This window comes from Sminthopsis crassicaudata, chromosome 5, assembly GCF_048593235.1.
Source record: "Sminthopsis crassicaudata isolate SCR6 chromosome 5, ASM4859323v1, whole genome shotgun sequence".
Taxonomy (NCBI): Eukaryota; Metazoa; Chordata; class Mammalia; order Dasyuromorphia; family Dasyuridae; genus Sminthopsis; species Sminthopsis crassicaudata.
This window is the reverse complement of record NC_133621.1, coordinates 167636787-167645109: the sequence shown is the minus strand read 5'-3', so window position 1 is coordinate 167645109 and position 8323 is coordinate 167636787.

The following is an 8323-nucleotide window of genomic DNA, read 5'->3' as shown; positions in this document are numbered from 1 at the left end:
TACAATCTGGATATAAATAAAAAAAAGTTACTTGCATTTAGCAAATATTTCTAGGATTGCTATGCTATGAAGATACTGAACTTTTTTCTTTTTCTGTCTTTTATACAATATTTATTGTTTTCTTATGTTTTCAAAGCATTATATTCACTCTCAATTGTCATTTGCTTCTTTTATAACATATTATTTTATTAAGGAAAACACTGGCACAAACATTGCAGAAAGGAATTCCTAAAATTCCAAATAGCATATTAGATAGATCACTCTTGGTTTGGAAAGAAAAAGAAGTCATTCAATCAGCAAGTATTCATCAACAACCTACTATGTGCAAAATACTGAGCTTGGAGTTTGGAATACACAAAGAAAATATAAGTGACTCCCTAAAGGTTACATCCCAATGAAGGAAACAATATAAATATGTATGTAAGTATACACAAACAGGAAAAGAAAATAAAGAGACATATCTCAATACTTTAGAATATTTTCCCCTCTAGTTATTTAGGAAATGCTATTAAAGGGCAAGGACTGCTGATAGGGATTCTGATTACAAATACATTTTAATTTGACTTGAACAGATACTGTTCTCAGGGTTCATAGTCATGTTGGTTCAAAGAAGGCAAAGCCAAGCCTGTATATTATGAGGTTGAGGAGGAAATATCTCTGCTGATTTTAATTCATTTATTATAAAATTATCCCATTATCAAACTGGAGGTAAAATACTTTATTTCAGAACACAGAGTGTTTGGAAATTACAGTTGTGAAATACGGGCAGTCACTTTGTTTTAGAATTTTCCTTAATTAGAGGTGAGGATTCTATTAGTCAGAAGTAAATTAGAAGATAACTCTGGTATTTAAAAAAAATATTTAAAAAAACTCTTTTTTGATAAATGTTGGAAGCTAAACCTTTTGAAAAGGATATTCTTCAAGGCAATCACTTTGTAGTTCCTCAGGAAGACAGAATTCAAGAAGTGTATTCCCAGATACTCCCCAAAGAAGGAACAAATATACAGATGCCATCCTTTGCAAGCATATGTCTCTGACTGACATCAATGAAAATTGTACATTCAGAAGAGTTCTTCAATTCAGCCCTCTGTGGCATGAATAACTTGAAGAGACAGCACAATATTTTCTAAAGCAGAAAAAGGAGTTCCAAGAAGGAAGATGACACATTTTCCAGAGAAAAACACCTTCTTAGCACACGTTTGGAAATGACACAAGAAAAATTATCTGTGCCTCAAAAGGGGAATTGCAAAATTGCCAAAATGTCACTTCAATGACTTCATTGATTGCCTTCCCCCCACCCCCAATGGCCCAAGTTTAACCCTCAGTTATCTGTGTATGAATGATTAAAGTAAATGTTTTTACCTGAGTTCACACATCATTATCTGATATAGTCATTTGGGAGTTAGGTAGAGTTAGTAAAGGAAGAATTAACTTTAAGGCCTTCAAAGGGTGTAACATCCAAATAAAAGATGATTATAAATCATCAATGTTGCCTAATAAGAGCTAGCTTTACTGAATCTCATGTGGCATAGAACCAAGGCTTTCTAAAATATGCTGTCCAATGCAAAATTTGTGCATTTGTGAATTTTCCTACTAGACTCTAATCTCCATGAATAAAAGAATCAGAGCAAAGTTAAACTTTGTATCTCCACCAAAAACTAGTAGAGCACTCTGCATACAGGGATACTTAAAGAATATTCATAGAATTAAATAAAATATCTATTTCTTAATGCTAATGCTATCTTTGAAGCAATATTACAATATATTTATGAATTTTAATGGATTTAATTTTAATGATAGTGTTTTTATAGGCATAATAATCATGATTTCCATGTATTAAGTATTAAGATATTCAAAGGTCAAAGGTTGCTTTTGACATAACAGACACTACCACATTCCACCTACACACACACACACACACATACACACACACACACACACACACACACACACACACACACCAAAATACCTGATTATAAATAAATTTTTGTTCTTAACAATCAAAACACGATCTAGTCACAAAATTTCCAAGCTAGATTGTCATATTTCCTTTTTCGTAAACAAATTTGTTAAATTGAAAAAATAAAGGGAAAAGGCAAGCAAAATCAGACATCTAAATATATTTAGTATCCAATGCAGTATAATGCCTATATTTTTCCTCCAATCAACAATCATTTCTTTATAGGTAGGGGCCCTGATGCCAGAGTAAAGGCAGACACACACCTTAGAACTCCCAAATTCACTTCCAAAGATTTTTTAAAATAATGTCTCAGAACAAATTCTAGGGTGACAGAATGAACAAAAGGATAAAAAGAAATAATTTTCCTGTCCAAAATAACTTATCAGTTAATCAGGGAAAGTCTGTCTTACTGGGGCGAGAGTTTCCTGAACTCTCTGTGTACAGATGACACTATATAAGATGAAGAGCACTAGCAGGAGTGGCACCCTGGTCACAGTTCCAAAGAAGAAAGAGTGAAGATCACTCACAGACTAGAGCATGGGACAGGAGAGCAGTAAACACACTTCTCTTTATATCCACACCTTGGAAAAAAATGAAAAATTACAGACAACTGGAGCTAAATCTAAAAACACCAGCACAAAAAACCCTGAGATTTGGGTTAGGGAACCCTTTCACCTGGAGAGTAGATGCCCATTATAACATAAAAGAGAAGAAATAGATTAGAATATAAGCAAAAAATAATTACAAAGAATCTGACCAAAGAAAGTTATTATGATGACAAGAAAGATCAATATACAAACAGACGAAGACAACAAAGTCAAAACAGCTACATCCAGAGTGTCAAAAAAAAAGAAGTTACTTCTCAGTTCTAAAACAAATTTTTGAAGAGCTCTAAAATGATTTTAAAAATCAGAGAAGTGAAGAAAAATTGGAAAGAGAAATGAAATAGGAGTCAGAAGCTTGCTTTAGGAAATAATCCAAAATATTGAAGGAAACAATACTTTAAAAAACAGAATAGGCCAGATGGTTAAAAGAAAAAGACACCAAAAAATTCACTGATGAGACAAATTCCTTAAAAAGCAAAATTGGTCACATGGGAAAAATGTATAAATCTTTACTAAAGGGGGAAAAAACTTAAAAATTAGAATTGGACAAATTTAAAGGAGGTACAAAAACCACACTGAAGAAAAATAATTCCTTATTATTGTTCAGTAAGAAATGACCAGCAGCCAATTGATCAATGATCGACAGAATCAGCTACATCCAGAGAAGGAACACTGGGAAATGAGAGTAAACTGTTTGCATTTTTGTTTTTCTTCCCAGGTTACTTTTACCTTCTGAATCCAATTCTTCCTGTGAAATAAGAAATTCAGTTTCTGCACACATATATTGTGTGTAGGATATCCTATAACATATTTAACATGTATGGGAATGCCTGCCATCTAGGGGAGGCAGTGGAGGGAAAGAGGGGAAATTTTGGAACAAAAGTGAGTGCAAGGGATAATGTTATAAAAAACTGCCCATACATATGTACTGTCAAAAAAAAAAGTTATAATTATAAAATTAATTTAAAAAAAAAAGAAAAAAATCTAGACTAGTAGGAATGAGTGAGGAGAGTATATGGGACATCTAATAAATACTACTGGAAAAAGTAAAAAAAAAAATGGTTAGCAGGATGATTTCAGAAAGGCCTGGAGAGACTTACATGAACTGATGCTGAGTAGGGACCAGGAGATCGTTATATACTTCAACAACAGTACTATATGATGATCAATTCTGATGGACATGGTTCTCTTCAACAATGAAATGAACCAAATCAGTTTCCAATAGAGCAGTAATGAATAGAACCAGCTAAAGAACTCTGGGAAAATGAATGTGAACCACTACATAGAATTCTCAATCTCTCTGTTTTTTGTCCACCTTCATTTTTGATTTCCTTCACAGGTTAATTGCACATTATTTCAAAGTCCGATTCTTCTTATACAGCAAAAACAATTATATGGGACATGTGTGCATATATTGTATTTAACATATACTTTAACATATTTAACATGTATTGGTCTATCTACCATCTGGAGGAGTGTGTGGAGGGAAGGAGGGAAGAGTTGGAACAAAAGGTTTTGCAATTGTCAATGCTTAAAAAATTACCAATGCATATATCTTGTAAATAAAAATCTATAATAAAAAAGAAAATAATTCCTTAATAATTAAAATTAGAAGCTCCTGACTCCATGATGTAACAAATATAATATGATATATCATGATATTACAAAAATAATAAGATATAATCAAAGTAATAAAGAATAGAAGAAAATGTGAATTATTTCATTGGAAAAACAACTGACCTGGAAAACAGATTGAGGAATGCTAATTTGGGAAATATCAGACTACCTGAAAATCATGCTTAAAAATGATTCTACATGTCATCTTTTAAAAAATATATAAGAAAACAAAACTTCCCTGATATCCTTAAATTATAGAGCAAAATAGAAATTAAAATAATCTACTAATCATATCAAAATGAAAACTCCCAGGAATATTATAGCCAAATTTCAGAGTTCCCCTAGAGCTAGAACTACAAACCTAGGATCACTTCCCCAGCAAAAATTGAGTATTAATCTTCAGGAGAAACATGGTCATTTAATGAAGTAGAGATCTCTTAAGCATTCCTAATGAAAAGACAAGAGCTGAAGAGATAATTTTATTTTCAAGTAAAAGACTCAAGAGGAATAGGAAAGAGAAACCATAAGGAATTCAATAAATTATTTCTCCATAGGAAAATGATACTTGTAGTAACACCTAAGAACTTTCTCATTGTTAGAGTAGTTAGAAAGAGAATATATAGCTACAAGATTTGAATGTGAGTTGACTATGATGGGAAGATATCTAAAAAGATAAAATTAAGAATGAGAGAGAAGGCACTGAAAGAAGAGGAAAGAGAGAGGTAGAATGGGGTAAATTATTTTACATAAAAACTTTTATATTGGTGGGGTTCAAGTAAAGCTTGAACTTTACTGTTATTGAAATTGGCTCAAAGACAAAATGATATATATATTCAATTGGGTATAGAAATTTATTTATCCTATTGTGAAGAAGGAGAGGAAATGCATAAGAGAAATGTTGGGGGAAAGTACTGATAGAAGGGAGAATGGATTGGGGTGGGAATAGTCACAAGCAAACACTTGAGGATAGATAGGGTAAAAAGAAGAGAGAGATAAGGATAAACAGTGGACAAATAGCATGGAAGGAAACACAGTAATCATAATGGTAAAAAAAATTATATTGAATTTCTCTGATAAAGGCCTTATTTCTGAAATTTATACCAAACTGAATCAAAATTATAAGAATCCAAGCCATTCCTTAATTGATAAATGGTTAAAGGATATAATTTTCAGACAAAGAAATTAAAGCTATATGTAGTCATATAAACAGAAATGCTCCAAATCACTATTGATTAGAGAAATGCAAATTAAAAACAACTCTGAGATATCATCTCAAACCTATCAAGTTGGCTAACATGGCAGGAAAGGAAAATAATAAATGTTGGAGGGAATGTGAGAAAATTAAGACATTAAAGCACTGTTAGTGGAGTTGTAAACTGATCCAACAATTATATAGAACAATCTGGAATTGTGCTATAAAAGGCTATAAAACTGTGTATAGCTTTTGATCCAACAAAAACATTATTAGGTCTGTATCTCAAGGAGACTGTGGGAAAAAAAGAAAAAGAACCTACATATACATAAATATTTATATCATCTCTTTTTGTGTTGGCAAAAAACAAAAAAAAAAAAACAAAAAAGGGACATTGAGGCAATACATATTGATTAGAGAATGACTAAATAAGCAATGATATATGATTGCAATAAAACACTAATATCCTATAAGGGATTGAGATCAGGTGCTTCCAGAAGAGCCTGAAAAGACTTATATGACTGATGCAAAATAAAGTGAGCAGAACCAAAAGAATAGTTATACAAATGCAGCCACACTAGGGGATGGCTGTCTGTGAATGACAGCAATTGTGAATTTTCAGCTGTGAATTTTCAGCAATTCATGTTCCAGGGCAATTCTGAACGATTTGTAATGGAGAGTCCTGTCCACCTCCAGAGAGGGAATTGATGGAGTCTGACTGTCACTTAAAGCATATTTTTGTCTCTGTTTGTTTTCCTTGGTTTTTTGTTTTCTCATTTTTTGGTGGGAGATTTTTTTTTAATCATCATGATTAATATGGGGATATATTTTATATAACTGCACACATATACCTTCCATTAAGTTATTTGCCTTACAAATGAATGAGAAGGGGAGAGAGGAAGGGAAATAATTTGGAACTCCAGCTTTTGGAGGATGAATATTCGAAGTTGTTTTTACATGTAATTAAAAAAAAAACAATGAAATTAAAAACAACAATTGCAACAACCATTTATTTAGCAACAAGCACCAGTGCTAGGAATTTTGCTAAGCACTTCAGATTCAAAGATACAAGATATGTGTTATCTTCAAGGAAATTATATTCAATAAGTACACAACAAGTAATTGTAACAACACTATATTAGTTAGGTCAACAAATATCTCCCCTTATACTTCTCAGGGTACAATACTTTTTCCTCCTCTAAAAGTGTTATGCTGCTATTTTCCCAACAATAGTCAATGAACAAATTCACTTGGAAAGTTTAAAAATGAACGAAGAAAAAAATAAATATTTTTACTTATGGTGGAAACTAAAATGGAAAAAAAAAGACAAATGCATGGGTCTTATGGTAACATGAAGCCTCTTTTATTGGAAAATGTCCTTCCTTTCTTTCTTTCTCTTTCCTCTTCTGTGTACTTTCCTCCCTTTTTCCCTTCCTTCCTTCCTTCCTTCCTTCCTTCCTTCCTTCCTTCCTTCCTTCCTTCTTTCTTTACTTCCTTCCTTCCCTCCCTCCTTCCTTCTTTCTTTCTTTCCTGATACTGATTACTTATGTATCTGTGACATGATGAGCACAATTTTGGAAAGGGAGAGAGCATTTAGAGAAATGAAATGACTAGCCAAGACCAGCTAAAAAAATGCATGGTAGAGCCAAGACTTGAGTTCTTTATCACTTAAACCATTACTAATCACTTACCTTGGCAGCATACTTTCCAGGGATGTCCACATTGAAAATAAGGTTTACACACACATTGCCAGAACTCTCTCAATGTTTGGGAGGCTCTAAAGAATACTGTAAGAGAGGAAAGGCAATAGATTGACTACCAAACTGAAGGTTTACAGAGATATTGTGCCAACCTCATTGCTGTAAAACCTGGACAGTGTGCTAGTGCCACTCCAGGAAACTGAATTGCTTCTATTTGAATTGTCTTAGGAAGATTCTGAAGATCACGTGGCAGGATAAGATGCCAGACATGACATTGAGGTCCTTTCTTGAACTAAACTGCAAGCATTCAAACTCTACTGTAGAGTGCAATTCCAGCGAGCGGGTCACATTGTTCAAATGCCAAATGTACATTTGCCCAAAGGCCTATTTTATAGAGAACTCACACAGGGCAAGCATACACAACTTGGTCAGAAAAAGTGATCCAAAGACACTGTCACGGTCTCTCTTAAAAACTGTAGAATTGATTTTATGACATGGAAGATACTGGCGCAGGATGGCCCAGCATTGTGTGCTCTCATCAGAGAAGGTGTTCTGCTCTCTGAGCAAAACAGAATTGTATTAGTTCAGAAGAAATATGAGATACACAAAATGAAAGAATCCACCCCAAATGTGCATAGGGACTATTTGTGTCCTGTCACAGAGCTTCTGAGCTCATATTGGTCTGATTAGCCACAATTGGTCACATGGTAACTCTATTCTAACATAGTGATGTCATTTTGGTTCTCTTCAAGAATGAAGGCCAGCAATCTACCAAACAACACCCAGAGAATAACTGGTGCAGAAGAAAGAGTGTTGATCTGAGTTCAAATAGGATTTTAAACATTTTAGTCATTTAACCCAACTCATCACTTTCCTCATTTGTAAAATGAGCTGGAAAAGGAAATGACAAACCACTGTACTAACTTTGCCAAGAAATCCCCAAAAGGCATTAATCACAGAGAATCAGACATAAATAAAATGAAACAATAGCAACATGTTATTAAGGTAGTTTTTTGTCTTTTGTTCTCAAAGAGGACCAAGACAACAGGAAGATGATTTCATGTTATGCAAGTGAACTGGATTTCAATGAAGGAGAGTTATGTGAGATCATGTGCCTCACTTTCCCCTTCAGAGCCATCTGGGTCCAGTGGCCAGATATAGATCAGGAGGATTGGAGAGGGTCCTGGTTATAATGGGAGACCTTGGCCTTTTTAAGCTAAGATTTTTATCAATTTGACTGATGCCCCAC